General features: G+C 34.5%; 1 protein-coding gene across 2 annotated transcripts in view; it reads left to right on the forward strand.

Moving 5' to 3' along the window:
• LOC147803256 (uncharacterized) overlaps positions 1 to 10,033 on the forward strand; it is a 44,192-nt gene extending 34,159 nt beyond the window's left edge. For both annotated transcript variants that reach the window (XM_087150684.1, XM_087150686.1), the window contains 2 exons: positions 1,033 to 1,084; positions 9,132 to 10,033. The gene's annotated coding sequence lies outside the window, so the exon portion shown is untranslated. The remainder of the gene's footprint in view (positions 1 to 1,032; positions 1,085 to 9,131) is intronic.
• The last annotated feature ends 9,438 nt before the right edge of the window (positions 10,034 to 19,471 follow it).

The following is a 19,471-nucleotide window of genomic DNA, read 5'->3' on the forward strand; positions in this document are numbered from 1 at the left end:
TTTCGGACCTGGTTGTCTTCGGAGTTGAAGTTGGGGTTGAGTTGAAGGTTGAATTGAACGAATTTTCGCTATGTGTGATATGGCCTTTACACACCTGCCACGTCCGGTATCTTGCGTGCAACTTGAAAAAGAACCCCTTTCTCATAGTTGTTGATTCAGTCGTTGAAATATTCTTGCAGCATGGACATGTTGGAAAACGATATCCGTGCAATCTTTGGAACTCCCCTTGCATTGTCGTACGTAGTTCCGTGCATGCAATGCATCTCCACCTTTTCCTGATTTGAGTAACGCATCCATCTGATCGGAGATCTACAGAGCAAATGAAAACAGTTACTGTCAACAGCCTTTTTATGGGGGTCGCTGGGAGGCACCCTCTAGCGCGTTGCGACTTGCGTAAGGACCATGGATTGTATGGTGATTTATGCTTACTAACATATGTACCATGCGTTTTTGGAACTGTAGAAGAGCGCGTGATCGGGATTAAAGAGCATGTAGTGCGGAACTTTGTTATACCAAATTCAAACAGCGCTTTGCAAACTTATCCAATAATGAACCCAATAAACTGTTTATTATGTATATTATTTAACTAGTGTCTTACTTTTATTATTCAAAGCAACAATTATATGCAGGGAGTGTCACAATTTCATTCAGTGCTTCGAAGATGATTAACAAACAAAATACTATCAATACATCTACAAATTTTACTTTCACTTGATAAAGGAACATTTTTTTCTCTCCAAAAACGTTCAGTATGAGAATCTTTGGTGATGCGGCAGAATTAAAATTCTTGCACACACTCGCTGCAAGATATCACGATCAATGGTGGCGGTCCATGTTCGTAATTCTATGAAATCAATATAAAATCTTTGATGTAACCCCATAAAAAATATCTCAGGGATTTAAATTTGGAGATCAAACCAACTTTATTTCCAATTCCGGGCGGAATTGTGACACACCCTTCCATTCTGATTACATTATTTAGACTGCTTTTTTGGAGTTATGGTTCTACTAAAGTAACTATTTTTCTGATAGGGAAGAGTTGTGGCTTTAAATTAGCTGTATAATGACGTACACTATATGTCAGGTAAGAATATCCTTCTCATGATTTATCACTTTTGTAACACACATGTCTACACATGTTTTTACCAAAAATTAAGTTTTCAAACTTTCACTTCTCAGTAAAGTTTCTGGCCCCGCAAGTGGACTGATCATTCAGCAGATCACCGTAGTCAGGCATCGCTGGCTGTGGTCAGTGTGCGGGTGGGTGACCACTTGGATCACCCTGTGCATAGGGACCCGAGGGTGTGCGGTATGGGTACTCGTTAAACTGTTCTACCGTGAAGTACTTGACTTCGCTCGCAGGTCGTTGGTTTGCCATCCCCTCTACAGAGGATCAAAATTCTGATGGTCGGAGCATCCTCAGGGATGCTTCTTAGACCCGTCGCCAATAGCCCATTGTGCAGCTCTAGTGCGACGTAAATGAACTATAATAACAACAGTAAAGTTTCTGAAACAACTTCACCAGTTCATCATTTTAGTTGCAGTAGAAATACTTTTATGCTTTTTTTCAAAAAGTATCACTCCTTTTTGTTAATACTACTACCAATTTCTTTTGTTGGCTTTTTTTCTCAAAACTGCGCATTTCAACTGAAATGAGACTTCTTTAAAGCTATTTCCGCGATAAAATTTAATTTTGATGAACAGTGCATAAAAGAAGAAAAACAAATCAGCCTGAATAGTTTTTATCTCATGATTGGATCTCCAAGTATTCGGTCTAGATCTCAATGGTTCGAGGGTTAAATAAGCTAATTAATTAGCGCAGACGATATATAAAGTTACAAAATCAGACAAAAAAACGTACTTTCTCTGAATAAACGTACTTTTTCCGACCCTCAAAATGTAAGAAATAGCAGCAATCTGTAAAATATGGTTCCCAAAGTTTGGACCCTTTTATGTTAATTTTACCTTTTGCGTATTTCCCAATATCTCGAGAACTTTTTAAGCGAATTGAAAATATTTTGTGCATAATTATAAAATATATTTATCCGAAGATAATTCCATGCAAAAAATGACTTTTAATAATTATTTATCATGTTTTATTTTCTTTAATGATTAGGGAAAGAAAATTGAATAGTATGGTATTCTAATATCTGCGTCACTTCAAGGAATATCACTTTACTTTGATAAAACCAATTAAAGGAAGGAACGTTTTTTTTTTAAAAAATAAATAAATAAAAAGCAACACCTATATGCAAATGAGTTATGAGATGATAGCTAAGCTCTTCTCGCACACCTTGCCACGCAGTAGTCTGTGACATCTTATGGCAGTAGTGCTATGATCGCATTTATGTAGTGGTACCTCATTTGCTCGCCTAAGATTGTAGCGTAAAGACGTTCTGAAACATCGTAGCTTAGTCTAATCTTTTTTTTTTGACATCTTTTTTACCCACCTTTAATATCGCCAGTCTTTATAGTCAAGTCAATGCAGCACGATGACGGGGAGTTGAAAGACACAAAGTGGGCCAATCACAGGCTACTTGGTTTTTATATCTTATATCAGTCTTTGAACAGCCGACCCAATTTTGGGATTATGACTACTAACGTTCAACTCCGTAGCCTTGTAATTCTGAACCAATCTAGAAGACAAAGGAACTTCTGGATCAGTACCCCCACAGGAAGGATTTGTTATGGCAACATGGAGGATTTGGTGACTCAACAGATTTAAAGTGCAACAGTCACAATTGAAAACACGGGGAGTCTTCGGCTGGCGGGGATAGAACCCACGACCTCTTGGACACAGGCTCAGTGTCCTACCAACAGGCTACTTGTTGAAAGAACCTCTAGGTTTCGAGAAAGTCCACAGAGAGAGGGGGGAGAGGAGCAGCAGTTCGTCAACCTGATCAAGGCGACAAAAGAGCAACAACGCTGTCTCTAGACCATTATTAGCCAGTTCTAGCCAAAAGGGGTAGCCCCGTGAAAGCCTCGCAATCTGCATAATGCAGCAGAAATTTATTATTTTGCTGATAACAGTCGACTAGAGGCTTAATACAGGTGCCCCGTATGCCAGGCGTCCTGAACCCAGCTTCCCGTTTACCGTGAACCACAAAAAAACCGTCTAGCATGGTTCCGGAAACGAAGGATTATTGAGAGTGGGTTTTCTTCAGCGATGTGTTGAGATTCAGCCTGGACACCTACTCGAGACGCATTCTCATCTAAAGAGATCCGGGGAGTCGATATGGGTCCTTTAACATTGTCGAAAAGGACCACTACGATCGAGGTGGTCTGATGGTCTGGGCAGGCATACCGATCTTTATGTGTTCAATTGAGGTCCTCTGACAGGTCAGCCATACAGGAACGAAATCCTTCTGCGGATCATGTGGACCGAATTTCAACCTCTTGCTCGATAACGCTTCCCCATACAGGGCTCAGTTCGGGATGATTGCCTTTAATCGGGTAATATTCAACGATTGAATTACGACGTCCCCTGAACTGAATCCCATCGAACAGGTATGAAACATCCATGGATGCTTCATTGCAGCTTAAAGACCAACTCCAATGACCATCGGTGAGCTAAAGGTTAACTTGGGGCAGGAGCGGGTGTGGTTGCCATAGTCATTGATATCTACCCTGATAAACAGTATGTAGCGAGAGTTGATGTAGCTGTGCGAGAGTTGTGTAGCTGTTGGGGCGATTATACACCCTATTAGATATGTTTTTCTCTGACAGGATATCGGTCAGCTTCTGCCCTGGACAAGTGACTAGTTTTTTTAAATTTAGAATACAGATTGTGCCCATTTTTTTCTCATTTATTTTGACCAGGTTTGGCTTTATTTGTCTTGTCAGTTTTTTTATTGCATAAAAAACGAACAATTTTTCTTATCATTTGTTTTAACTAATGTATATGGCAAAATGTAAAATTTGAACGAAATGGGTCGAATGCTTCCTGAGAAATAGAAATCTATTTCCAAAGAACTAAGGGAAGAAGGCTAACTTCCATAGACATAATGTAAACCGCTTTCCGAAAAGTGGGCACGGGACCTGCGTATAAGGGAAAAGGCAGCATTTAGGGGCTGAGCCGGTGATGATCTTGAAACTGGTTTTCGGCCTATTCTTCCAACCATTGCTGGGACTTGGATTAAAAGGAATGTTCTCGATTCGCTTTAAAAGTTCACGAAATACAACGAAATAAGCAAAGAGTGAAACTAGCATAAATGGATCCATACTTTCGATCGCAAAGAATTTGAACTCATCGAAAAAGATATATGTTTATTCCGAAGCTGTACGTTTCCTGAAGCAATGCCGTACTTTCCTGAAGCAATGCCGTACTTCATATTCAACTAAACACCGCATGAAATCACTTAAACGCTTCCCTTACCATTTTTTTTTAAATGCAAAAAATCTATAGATTTTTTATTTCAGTAATAAATGAAGGAACTAAAACAAAACATAGTATACAAGTTTTAAGTTGAAATTTTAATTTTTTTTATGTGTGAAACACATTGAAATTACCATCAGTTTACTATCCCCAGTTATCTCGGGCAAATGAAAAAAACTTATATATTAGTCTTTGTGTTGTCCCTTGTCTAAAATATATACAAAGTGATACTTTCTAAACGCCAGTGATGCCATTTCCTTCTACTCTTTTTTTTTCTTCTAGCAACCATCGTATGTACAATCGTACAAAAGACGTGTGCAGTTCCACAATCCAACAGCAAACCGCGATGGCTCAGGAGATAGAGCGTTCTCCTTCCAATGAGCCAAACCGGGTCCGAATCCCAATCGATCCGGCTTCCACCGACCACAGTGCTGACGTGAAATATCCTCAGTGATAGATGGATCATGGGTTAGAGTCCCCTTGCCGTCAGGCTAACCGTGAGAGGTTCTCGTGGTCTTCCTCTCCGTGTAGCGCAAATGCGGGTTAGCTCCATCAAAAAGTCCTCCACGAAGACAAATTTCTCCCAATACTTGATCCAGGAATTCCCTTGTCCTCTGGATTGGGTTCAAAATTACAAGGCTGCGGAGTTGAACATTAGTAGTCATAAATCCATGAAATTGTGTCGGCTGTTCAACGACGGTTATAAAATAAAATAAAATCAAACAGCAAAAATTCTAAACAAAACTTGTCAAACTTCCAAACCAATCGCATCATATTATATTTTTTCTTCGGGCCGTGTAAAAATGGGATAAAACAAAACGTACTGACAAATTCTACTACTCCCGAGTTTTCTCGGGATAGTCAATATTTGCAATATATACATACCCGAATTAACTCGGGATGATCAGGAAAGCGGTTAAGTGGCCATCACGTAGCCCACATCTGAATCCGGTAGAAAATCTTTGAACGATATTAGTAAGACACTTTTACAGATTGGATAGACAATTCAAGAACAACTCTTATTCGATTTATGCAATCAAGATATTTGGAAAAAAATATTGATATCAAAATTTTACGAACGCTATCTGGGTCCATGAATGTGAGATTGGAAAATGTAATTGAATACAAACGGATCTCACGTTGGTTACTGATGTAACAATTGTACCGACTTTATACTTTTTTCCAATTTACTTTGTTGAAATCTTAAAATGACAAATTAATGTATTTTGCTATTAATTTAATTTTGCTTTTGATTTCTTTATGCCGTAATCTATGACTACGTTATAAAATAAAATGATAGAAGTACTACTTTATACGTGCTACATTATAAGTACTACTTTATTCATACGTTTCATCATTTTCATCAGTGACGTTATACTCAGAATTACTAAGCAAGCAATTTGTCTCACGTATTGTCCATCCCTGCATAACCCATCAAAATATTTCTGTCTTCATTTTCGTCCATCATTCCAGACAGCTAAAATATTTTAAAATTACAAGTTTCACGTAATTTTTGAACTAGAAACCAAGGATCTGTATTTGACCTCCAAACGTTTGTAAGAACAAATCTTTAATCAAAATAAGAAAAACGGTTAAAACAGCATTTTATTAGCTTTTAAAGAAACTGACAATTTTAAAGCTGATATCGGAAGTCCTTGTTTTCCTCTAAAAAAATTGTTAGACGACAAGATTTTTTTTTTCTCTTGGACACCATAAAGAAAGAGCCACTATGAGAAGGCACTTAAGTGTGTTTGGGAGAACCGGGGTTCGATCCCCAAAGTTTTTAGATCCACCAGCTTCAAATCCAGTTGTACCAGCTCGTCTTCAAAGTAAAGGCGGTCAATGCATGATGCTCTCTTGATTCTTTCCCTAGAACCTATTATGCTGTTGCGGGGGAATGTTTATTTTTAACCTGCTTATAAGTAATTTTTGGCTAAAACATCTTATCAGCTTAAGTTAACTTTTAAACAAATTATCGAATTTTGCTCGGAACTGTTAGTTGGTGTGAAATTTATCTAAATTTCGTTAGCCGTCTCTTCAAAGAAAATTGCTCCATTCTATATTATAACCGGCGTCAAACGGCGTTTGAACTCGTGGATAAATGTAACCTTCTTGGAAAACGTTTTGAAGGAACTCACCTGCATTTGCGTTACCGAGTGAGGAAAAACTCCCACGGTTAACCCGTTGGCAAGGGGATTTGAACCCAAGATCCGTCTAACATTGAGGATATACCACATCTGGTCTGTACTAATCGGGAGCAGAATTCGTAAATATTAGGCATTGCTGGGAATTAAACCCGCATCCCCCCCCACTGGGGGGCAAGCACTTTATCCTCTGAGACACTGTCTCGCACATAATCGAATTGAATAAACATTCCTATTGTAGGTAGAAAACGTTCCAAAAAAAAGTTGTGGCAAATTATGAAGATGATAAACATAATTTTGAAATCTGCTTTAAAACGTAGCCCTCGTTCACTCACAAGAAAGCATCGTTAGATAATCACCTAAACAAAAGTTAAGGCAAAAATAAGTTTAGCCCATTTTTGACCTGGACAATAACCGAAGCTAGAATTTTACCTCCAAGCGTTAGTCCGTTGCAGGAAATGATTATTCCTCTAGCCAAAAGATAAATAAAAATATATTGAGACTAAAGGAAATTTAAATCTTTCTTCATAACATTCGCCTTATTGCAGAAGTTTTTTTACCTACAGTAGGCAACCTGAACCAAAAAAATTACATTCAAAATAACTTTTTCTTAATCTAGGTTTCTTAATCTTATATAACTAGGAGGCTTCGCCCCCTGCTCGCTGGCGCTCGCCAACCCCCGGAACTGCTTTCGCAGTTAATTTCGGATTGCTTCGCAATCTGATGCTCTCTTTGCTCGCGCATTGGATACGTTCTTAACGTCTAGCTTTTGTATACTTTTTTGAATACTGATTTTCCGAAAACGTTTCACTGTAGAAAATTCTAAACCTGTGCATTTCAATATTAATTTGAAATTGCAAACAGTTTACATATTTTTCTTAATCACACTATTCTAAAATTTCAGTTGTTGAGAAAAGTAACAGTTGTAAGTTTTGTTTTAAAGTCTTTCCCAACAGAGGATTAAAACCATGTGAAAAAACAATATGAAATAGTAGTCTGCCACTGAACTCCGGATGTAAAGCATCCGCTTCGATGAAGATAATTTTGGAGAATTTTTTTGATAATTCGGTGAGAATTCACCCGATTAGACATATGATATGCTCACTACGTGCTCTTGCGTGCCGAAGCCTATCAATTGAAACGTATTAGCGTTTTATGTAATATAGATTAGCCATATGATGCTCACTACGTGCTCTTGCGCGCCGAAGCCTATTAATTAAAAATGAAAACTGTTGCCAAGGCGAGAAAAGAAATATCATCGGTTTTATTGATACATACCTATTAGCGTTTTATATAATAAGATTCTCTTACGTGGCTCCCAAATTTTGGCTGTATTTCTTTTCCGCCGGTGGCAGCGTTTGCTTTGTTTTGTTTACGTTACTGTTTCTCTTACACCGCGAATCGACCAATGATTGCCGCTAAAAATGTCACATGCCAAATCTAGCTGAGGTGGCTCAACATATAGCGCTTTTAAAAACGGAAACTGAAGTAACCAGAGAGCATCAGCTGCGGCAATCTCATACCATTAAGCTAGGCAGAAGTGAGTAGTCTTTGTCGATAGATCTCTATTTTAGTATTTCTTCGAAAGCGCTTTTCTTCACGAATTTATACATTACGAATTTATTTGACGATTTTTGATTTATATCACGAATTATACTACAGCACATTTCTAATAGGTTTAACGAATTACATGTCATTTATTTGAATTCAAATTTATTTTAATGACTTAGTATTTACTAAAAAGATGTAATTTTTAAAAAAAATTTTTTTATGAATTTGAATGATTGTTTTGAATTCATAGGTACATTGCAAAGGCACAAAATTCTAAGTTAGTAGCGAGCGAAGCAAACCATATAAGATTGCGTAACAATTTTCGGGAGTTGGCGAGCGTTAGCGAGCAAGGGGCGCAGCCCACTAGTTTTTAATAAATCTAATCAATTTTCAAACAGTTTCAGATATTTAATCCGATTTGTTAGTCTAATAAAAAAAATTTTGGCTCACTTTGCCATTTCCTTAGCTGGATCGCCGAAAAAAGTTACGACCAAAACATAACTTCGAGAATTTTTAACTATAAAACCAAAAGTATGAATTTCACCGCCATTTGTTGACCCATGCTGGGAAATTAAAAACCCATCAAAAATGTTAGTTAGCTAACCCTCTAAAACATTTCGTGATTGGGACAAAGGTTAGCCCATTTTTGACCTACAAACTAAAATTTTTAATTTGGTTCCAAGCATTAATGTATAGTACGATACCGTTAGCACATATGCAAGAATGAATTTTGTCTTGAAACATTTTAGTTGATATGATCTAGTAATCACTATTTTGCCTCAAAATGTCATCCCCTCAACCAACAACTTTTATTACTTTAACCTTAAATAAAACGCAATGGATAAAACGAGTCTTGCATAATTTTTGACAATAAAACCACAAGTTTTAATTTAGCCTTCAAATGATCGAGAGAATAGTTTAAACAACAAAGTCAGTCGTTGCTCATTTTCAGATATTACAGTAAGTTGTTAGAGAGAAATGTTGTATTGACAGTAGTTATAATTTTTATAATTGTAATAACATGCTATGAAAAGACATTAAAAATGTACTTCTTGTTTCAGGATCTGTAGAGTCAATCTGTTGAATAGTTTGATACGTTGCTCACACAGATATGAATTCAAAAAGAAGTGATGAGTGAAAAAAATGTCATATGATGCCAAATTAATTATTTAATACATGTGATTACGACGAATTTCAAACATTATATGTAGCCGCTTCGTAAACTGGCTAATGCAGTTTGTGCTGCAGATCATCAAATTGCAGAGACAATTCTACCACTACAAAAATATAATTCCAATTCACTTGTATATAAGACATGTTAACTCAATTCTGTGGTGGGGTGCCTTTTCATAGATCAAGTTTGACATGGTTGATAACTTTGGTGACCCCACTTTGGTGACCCGGACGTGATGTGAAAATGCCTACCTTGATAGAAACTCCCACTTTGATATGAACACCCCTATCTTGACAGAAACTCCCACCTCGAACCAACTACTTTAATGGATGGTCCACATTGAACAGTTGACTTGCAACTTGTGACTGCGGCATTTTTCACCTCTTCACGCTACTGCTACTAGGTCTCAATTACACACACAACGTCGGCCTGTATACACTCGACTGCTAATAGCAACATAGGAGCAACCATGACGGTGAACTTAATACAGTTTTCCCGGCATCTCACAAAACAGCAATGAGTCAAGTACTGGCATTCGAATTCTATCAGATATAGTTCTGGTGGGGGAGTACTGTAGTGTATCTACCACTACAAAAATACAATTCTAATTCACTAGTATATAGGACTTGTTAACTCGATTCTATGATGGGATACCTTTTCATCGATGACGGTTGACAATGCCGGTAACACTCGCCCCATATCCACCTTCTCATTTTCATAGACCCCGAAGTGGGAAGAGATTCATTGGAAGCAAACTTGACTGTGAAAGTATAAAAATTTTGAAAATTACATCTTGTGCAATTCTTTTTTGTCCAGTTTTGTAAGTATTTGATTGAACAATTGCCGTCCATCAGAATATAAGTGTCAGTAAGTTCATAATGGAGGGCGAAATTCAAAGCCTCTCTGATGGCAAGATTTGAGCTAACATTCGAACAGTTGTCTGTGTTGCGAAGCCTGCGATGAAAATTCAAACCAACCACTAATTTAGCGTAGACACAGTTGCCAAACCTACCGCAGTGCAATCTACTACTATCAGTGAAAAATATTAGGACCTGAGATGGGTTGTATGGTTCAAACTTAAGGTCTTACTGATACAATGAATCATCCTTAATTGCCAAATATTAAGCATCACTACAATGAAAGTAAATGGAAAACTAGCATATATCTGTTTCATTCGCCTACCAAGTCTCCTTATTTACTAATTCTAGACTCAACCCTGAGAGAATATTAAATTTGATCTGATCCGACAAAAATTGAGAGTATATCAGTTGAACGAATGCCTGGAAAAGCCTTTTTTTACCTCAGAACTACAGATTAATAGCAGAAGGGTAGAGTGGGTGGAGACTGGCAACCTCAAAAATTTGACAGTGCTGCAGAGGGTTCGAGAGTAGAAAGACGTTACAACTTTGAAAAACGTAAAATAATCTCAGAGGAACATTGAGGGAAATCGCAAGCGGAGTTGTAAGGGCACCATCAGTTAAATCTTTTCGTCAGATGTTTTACAGGGAGGGATGAAAGTATCTTGGTGAAGCCTTGTACCCCTCTAATCTTCATCATCATCGCCAAGGATATAGAAGAAAAGACTCTTGGAAGTGAGAACAAATGGAGAAGATAGGACAATTTAGAACCTTGTCAAGAATTTTTCTAAAATATACTTTTAGCATTTTTATCTGTAACAGTCTAATATTTTGTATATTTTTAATGCGATACAAAAAACATGCTGTATATGTGTATAACATTAATCATATATGATTGCTCAACGTTAACCCCCCTCCCCCTATTGAAGTTAAATCTCCTAATTCCCAAAAATATTTCTTAAGTATATGGATTCAACTGATCTTATATTTATATTGTATTTAATACGAATATGGCTGAGCCAGTGATGTAATTAAAAGACTATTTAGTGAGTGTGTCATATTTACAAACAAGAATAACATTTTAGCTGAGCAGAAGATTGATCAAGTTAGACATATTTAGTTGAGTTAGTTTCTAGTGCAAAATTTAATTCGGATAAAATTTGAAAAATATATTCGCCAAAATAAGATGGTAGGTTAGGGAGTAAGATATACAGTTTCTGAAATCTAATGTTGAAAACTGTAGTAAAAATTTCAGTTTTATTCCATAAATTCTCTATTTTTAAGGTAAATAGAAAATACGAAGTAAATAAATTATTCAATCGCATGCTGAATTTTCTCTCAGCAAATAAATTTAATATTTCAAATAAAATTAATAAATGAGTACAGGGATGGACTGCCGTACCCTGAAAGCAGCAGCTCGTTCAGTAGGTTACTTTCTGTTGAAATCTATTTTTTAGACGGAATTGTAAAAGTAAGCTACAACTAAATAAGTTTACAAATTCTGTATATGCTAAAAACAAATAAGTTCAAAAATATAATTATAAGAAAATTAATTTCCACATTATCTCATTTATTTTAATATGCAGCACCGCACCAAACTTTAACTCGCGGACTGTCAAGGCAACTGAGTTCCTCAATATTGATAATGATAGTAGGTTAGGCTACCGATATAAATATTAAGGTTTCAAGTATTGAACAAATGAAGGTATGTTAGATAAGTGCATGAATGATATTGGAGTATACAAACTTTTCGCAACAACTCGATTATAAAAACTTCTCAAATTTTAACGGGTTAGAACCAATCTTGATAGTAAAAAAAAATCAAAAGAGTGTGTTCGGAAAATAATTTAATGATAATAGATTAAAGTACAGATTTAAATTAGTAAGTTTGCATGGTAATGCACAATGGCAAAATTATAACATGGTCAAATTCCTAGAGTAAAGTATTGGATTTTAACACAGTAGATTTTCAAGTACAGAAGTAAAGTAAATAGGTTTTACTATTAAATTAACGCGCGCGTTTTGCTGAAATAATTACTGATAGAAACATAGATTTCGAAGCAAATGGGACTGATTAAAAGTAAATAACTAGTTTGAATGAAGGATAGCAAGTTGATTTACGAAAACTGATCAAATAATACCAAGTTCGTGTACCGATAGAAAAATAGTGTGATCAAGTATTGGTCACCGCTGAGCAGCTCTAAAAAAATAAGTCTTCTGACCGATATTGCGAACCGACTAACTTTCTATAGGTTGAACCTCATATAATTTGGTAATTTTTAAAAACCAATATCCTTTGACCACACTGCTCACTAAATTATATCGGTTACCACTAACATTAAAACTTTTGTTGAAATCACTCTCTAATGAACAATACTAGTACCTACTATCTATTTTTTTACCAAAATTCTTTTTAGACAATTACTCAAACCTACAATGTTTCTATCGCAACCTGCAATTCAGTTTTCGAAACTAATAACTCCATTTTAATACTCTAACTTATAAACTTTACTTCAGTACTCGAACCTACTATCATATGAACAGTTTTCAAATGCAGTTTCTTTTGATCAAATCCACTATCTGGCTATCGAATTTATCACCTTTAGTAACCAGTCATCTTATATTTTCTACTCGAACCCATTAACTTTCGATACACGGACCGACTATTGTTTTATTAGTTTTCAAAAATCAACATTTTGGCCAATACGTTTGTTTTCCACCATCCCATTCTATTATAATCGCTATATTCAGTTTTCAAACTCAGTATCTTTAATTCAATTTAATTAATTCCTTGAACCCATTTATTTTCTTCGCAACTGCAATTAATTGTTCAGTTTTAAAAACCATTTTCTTCAATTCGATACTGGAACCTATTAGTTCCTCGATTATATTCTTCAGTACTCGAACCTACTATCATTAGAGCAATTTTCAATTTCAGTCAGTCTCTTTTGTCCGAACTCGAATCTACCATGGGTCTACCGGTATTCAAAACCAATCCCTTTCGATCAATACTTGTAACCCAATAACTTTACATCGGTACTCTAACCTGCGATTATTTGATCACTTTTTAAAACTAGTATCTTTAATTCAATACCCGAATAATTCGGTAATTGTTTGGTAAAGTTACACGAATCCGTGACTAAGGTTGACAGTATCCACTGGATAACGCTAAATGAGAACATTTTCCGAGTGAAGAACTAGAGTACGGTACCTACCGTTAAAAATATATGTGTATATTTGGTTCACAAAAGAACTATGTCGAATAGAAGTCATTTTTAGAACAGTACAGGAACTCACTATAATTCATTTGATGCTCGAACCCACTTTTTATTGATAAATTTTCGAAACCAGTCTCTTTAATTCAATACTTAAACCCATTGACTTTCTATCGTTACACGAACCTATCTGATCCGTTTTTAAAAATTAAAATTCTGTCTAGTACATGAATCCACTATCCCATTCTATTTAGATAAGTACTCAAATTCGTTATATTTCATTCGATACTCAAACCTGTTTATTTCATCAGTTTTCAAAACAGTAACTTTAATTCTATACTAAAACCTATTTAGTTTCTATCGTAGCCTTATTATTCAGTCATTTTTTAAAGATAAAATTTTTTACTTCGATACCCGAACCCACAACACTCTTCTTGGTGCGCAACCTGACCATAACTCGGTTAGTTTACAAATAAAGTTTTTTTCGGCCAATTCATGAACTCACTAATTTTTAGCCGTATTCGAACCCACTACCTTCTTCAAGTAACGAGAGGTAGGAAGTAGATGTGAGTATTAATGAAAAGATAATTATTTTGAAAAACGACCAAATTTTAGCAGGTTCAAATACTAATAGAAATTTAGTGAGTTCAAGTATTGGTCAGGAGACTTATTTTTTAAAACTGATCAAATTATAGCGGGTTCGAAAACTGTTCAAATGATAACACATACTAGAATCGATTAAAAGAGTTATAAAAACTGATAAAATTAGAGCAGGTTAAAATACCGATAAGAAGTTACGGTTTCATACCCTCATTTTCAAAATGTTCTATAAATATTTATTTCTTCAATACTGGGGGGGGGGGGAAACCTGTTTTTATGATGCAGTGTGTTTTCTTGATAGAATTCGATTAAAAGGGAAATCAAATGAAAATATCATATTGCAAACATGACATTTAAATTAAAAAAACCACACCACACATTAAATAAAAAAGCACAAAATTCTAAAATATCTTAACCATTACCATAAATGTTTAAAGAATAACATGAGCAGTTTAGATGTATTTTGAAATCTGTAAACACATCTATTATTTAAGCAACTTTAATTTTAAAAAATTTCGCTATTTTTTTTCCATCACGAAGCCAAAGAATTTTAGATCTGATATACAAAGAGAATTATACTATTATTCGTATTTAACACTCGATTTTATAGGGCGCTGTATTCTATTACATAAAAATTTATGTGTGTACTACAGCAACTATTGCACACCATTTATATCACAAAATTATCTCAGTTGAGAATCTTAAAAACAATTTTTACAATAAGGGTTATTGTAATTACGATTTTATAAGGACTTCATGAAAATTTTCTACGAATATTTTTCTCTGCATTTCTCCCCATCTCATCTGTTTAGGTAGAGGCTAGGGAAAACATATAGGGTGGTGTAAGATGGTGTCTCGTCTCCCTTTCTTAAAAAGGTGACAGGGAAGCCATATGAGGAGCAGGCATCGAAGAATTCTCTTTTTTTCCCCCCATATATTCCTTATCAATTTTGGCATAATTTGTGAGTTAAGTAGTTAGATAATAGTGAAAGAAAAGAAGAGAGAAAGGACAGCACAAAACAGGTATAACATAAACATGTAACAACACAAGCAAACAGTTCACTTTTTTTTATTATCGTATGCCTGTTTTGGCAGTGGGGGTGCGATTGTTCCTGTTGTTCAGTGGCGCCATCTACGGCCTGAATTCGACTTCTGCCACATCAACAGTTCACCTCAGCAGTCGGTTAGGAGGAACCATTTTTTTTATTTAGGTTAACAAAATAATTAATTAGTGGTTAGTAATTTGTTAAAGTTAGTATTAGTAAGCTGATGTAAAAATGAGCCGCAGTAAATCCGCGAAGGAGGGGCCAACCCAAGCAGGTGTAAATAATAAAGGTATAAAATCACATTTTTTCTTATTTGCTCGATCTCTACCTATAGCCACACTTCACATGCTTTCTGCATTAGAGAGTAGACTCATAGGAAAATAAAAGTTAATTTCTATCTTGACTTTCAAATAGATTAAAAACTTTTAAGTTAAAAAACTAAATGGAACTAAAAACTACATTAAACATAGTTCTAAAAGAAAGAGGCCTGGAAATTTGAAAAATATATTTTTGACAATTAAATACAAAAAATATTAAGAAAAGGGATAATATTGTTGTAATTCCTACACAACTGTCCCCTTCCCGATATCGTTTTCGAGCGTTGCAATCGCGAATAACGGGATGCAATGAAAATTTCTAATATGCCCACTCAAAATATTTACCGATTTTAGGGTATTTTGACAAATTTAAATCTCCAGAAAATAAATTGCCTATTCTCTTAGAAATCAGTTTCAAGTAAATCTCAAGTAGCAAAAGTAAAAAAGCGATAAAATATAAGCGGAATATCTTAAATGGGCATGCACCTTTATTATACTTAACAAGGAATCAAAATTATAAAAATATTTTTTTTTAAAAAAAAGAAAGAAGCAGTTTTAACATTTATTTTTTATTCCTTTTTTTTACAAGTAAATTCAATGAAATAGTTTAACAGTATCAATAAGTTTTAACATAAAATATATTACAAAAACTCATGTCTATAAAATGTTTTGCTGATGAATCTGTAGACACACAAGCGTTTATACAGCAACATTAGATCCGATTAACTGATAAGCTGTATCAATTGTCTGAAAAATTTAAAAACAAAATCAGTTATGGCATAACATTACAAATAAAATATAAAAACAGTTTGATAGTGAGCTTTTTGATCTGGACATAGCTCATAATGTATGTTTAAATAATGGACGCAGGTCTAAATGCGCATTTAAGGAAATGGGCTCAACTAAAAATGCCCAGTGGAAGACGGATCATTGGTTAGAGATCCCATGCTGACGGTGGGATGTTTTCGAGGTTTTCCTTTCCATGTGATGCTAATGCGCGCTAGTTCCATCAAAGAGTCCTTGTCTCAATCCAAGAGTTCCATTATTTTTTGGGCTGAGTTCAAAATTAGAAGGTTACGTAGTTGATCATTGATAGTTATTAACTCAGAATCGGGTTACAGAAATGTAAAACTCGGCTGTCCAACGCCAGTTATCTAGATATAAATGAATGTGTGTCCTTTATAGACTCCTATACCATCCGACAGACAGCGTTGAAATTTGACATACAGATGGTTTCAAACAGGAGGAAGGTCACTGTCAACATCAGAACATTCTGCGACAAATCGTTCTTGCAGAATGAGCGGAAAACGAAATGGAATTTTATGATTGGTTAAGCGTTAGCCATTGCTCTAAATTTAGCTATTCAATTTTCACATATTTTAAAGATAACATCAGTGATAATTGCTAGCTTATAACTCTGTTTAAACAAAAAAATAATTTATTGCAAGTATTTAATTATTTTATATTCGCTATGTCAGATGAATTCAAAGAACATTACGTGGTAGCACGCATGGTTTACGTCATTAAATTTATACTTCGTCTGTTGCTACGCAATTTTATTTTATTTATATTAATTCTTTTAAACGTGTTTCTAAAAAAAATACTCATTTAAAACCAATGGTAATGAAAAAGAAAAAAAAATTATGTATTCAAAAGGGAAAATTAATGAGAAATACCCCACATAATTTACAAGTGTCTCTTTTATTGAAGAATTTCTGTTGATATATTCCGAAAACCCCGTGGCCAGTTAAGAATTGATTTAAATAGAAGTTTGACTGCAGGCGAGTTAGTGTGGGATCTTTAAAGAAATTATATGTCTGCCTGCCCTTTGCTGATTCACTCCAATCCATTTATTCATTGTGGCTTGTTTTATGTATCTAATAATGAAAGTTCTTTCCATTGGGAGCATCGTTTTTGGCTTGCTGATCCGCCTCCTCGTTACCTTCAATCCCAATGTTGTGCATCTTCGAGTAAGGCTAGAAAAATATTAGGTTCGAGTCGAGATTGGATTAAAAAACTATTCAAATTAAAGGAAGGTCAGGTTAAAACAATAGTAATCTATATTTATAAAAAGTCTGGTTGTTAATCAAGTCACAACATGCTCTAATGCCGATATATATGTGATTAATACTAGTGAATTTAAATCGTCCCAAAGGTGGGTAGAGTTATAAAAATTACAGCAAATTGATTATCGATAGAAAGAAAGATAAATGATTAAATTTTTTAAAAAAAGGTTCAAAAACTGTTTTAATATTAGTGGATTAACCAACGGACAAAAAGATAATTCCAGTATTGGTCAAGACAGATTGATTTTTAGTAACTTATCAAATTATAGCAAGCTGGAATATCGATAGAAAAATATTGGTTAATCGAAAGGGTAATTTTTATTTTAATCAATGGATGGTGTTTTCTACACTAGGGAACGCTGCAAGCTCGGTACCGCCTAAATTTCCGGGTTACTGTTTCCGTTGTATTTTAAAACCATTTGGCATCATTGTGTTTTGATATTCTTGCAAACATTGTATTTGATTACTTGTGTTTACAATGCTAAAAGTGCTAACGTAAGATGTTGCACAGCTTGCAACAAGAGCAAACAGTAATAAACTTATGAAAAGAGGCCATATCAAGACTGCCAAAAAAGCGAGTTAATCAAAATCTAGCAACCATGTCACCTTTTTTTAATAATATATCTCTAAATAACTAAAACAAATTTTCACTTCAAACTCACCAGAATTACATAATAACATTAATATCTTATGAAATACGGCAGATTTGAGCTCAGAAATTATCTAATTTATTTATTTTATTGAAAACAAAATTATCAGTTTGAAAATATCGCCTCGCAGAATAACATGTAGTAAGCAGCTGCAAACTTTCTAACCGGAACTAGAGCAGGCATACAGCTCGAGATTGTTATTGTTTACATTTCTACTGAAAACACCATCCATACTCGAACTATCAAGAAAATTGTTTTCGTGCCCACTATCTTTCTATAGGAGGCTAATTCTGCTAAAATTTAATCAATCCCAATTCGAATCCACTACTCTTCTCTAGGTGCTTGAACCTGCTATAACTTCATTTATCAAAACCGCTTAACTAGGTACTATATACTGACGTCATAAGCAATCCCCGCTTTTTTTGAGTCCCTTGAAGGTTAGTTTCGTTTTAAGCTAGTTAATTTTGAGTTATGATTTTAAAAAATACAGGTCAATTTTAACATACTGATTTGATTTTTGAGAGTTTTATGTTATAGACTATTCAAAATCATCAAAATTACCCTACGCATGCAAGTTCCTCATTATAAGTCCGTAATTACAAAATAAAATTATGGAAATCTAATAAGGTTCACGAACGATTACTAGAAAATGCAAATATTACGAGAATTTTTTAAATCACTATAACGCAGGTCACTTTAATACTTCAAAAGATACTTATTATCTTTCAGTATTGCTAATAAAGCCACCATCAGAATGCAAAAAATTATAAATATATAATATTAAAAACTTTTTCTTCTTAAAATTCCTCTTTATTAAATTTGTAAATGCTTTAATCTAAGGGTCAGTATTATGAAGTGAAGAACTTCAAGTTACTTCTAAAAAGTTTTAGTGCTAGAAATCTTTAAATAACTAATTACGAATATGCTTAAATTTTAGATCTTTAGCAATTTAGTGTAAAATTAAATTAATTCACATAACTTGTAATTAGAAGTTTTTCCAAAGTTAATCAATTCCCTTCATCAAGCGTTTCAAGATTCAACACATCAAATGGTCATTCATCTTTTTCAACTCATTGGTGATTCCTTGATGAACAAACAATAAAATTCAACACTCGCAAACCTAAAAATAAAATTTTTTATTTTTGCAATCATGATTAAAAATCAAATTTAAAAATGCTGATCTAATATTATACAGTAAACTCTCGATAACTTAAAGTAGAAGGTTAAAATGATTTAGAGATAGCGAGTTCAAAATAACAAGAACTAAATATGTTCTAAAACATGACTATAAAGTAGAGTAATGAAACAGAAGAATAACTATTATTAAATCTGTATATGGTGATAGATTATTAGAAGTCTAAATACAACAATGATAATTTTATTTTTAAAACTAAGACAAATATACATTAAACAGAAATGAATCGATATACAATAATTTTACATGTGATTCTTCTGAAAAAATTGAACTTCTATTTC

The sequence above is a fragment of the Parasteatoda tepidariorum genome, chromosome 9, assembly GCF_982258835.1.
Source record: "Parasteatoda tepidariorum strain Cologne lab strain chromosome 9, Ptep-v5.0, whole genome shotgun sequence".
Taxonomy (NCBI): Eukaryota; Metazoa; Arthropoda; class Arachnida; order Araneae; family Theridiidae; genus Parasteatoda; species Parasteatoda tepidariorum.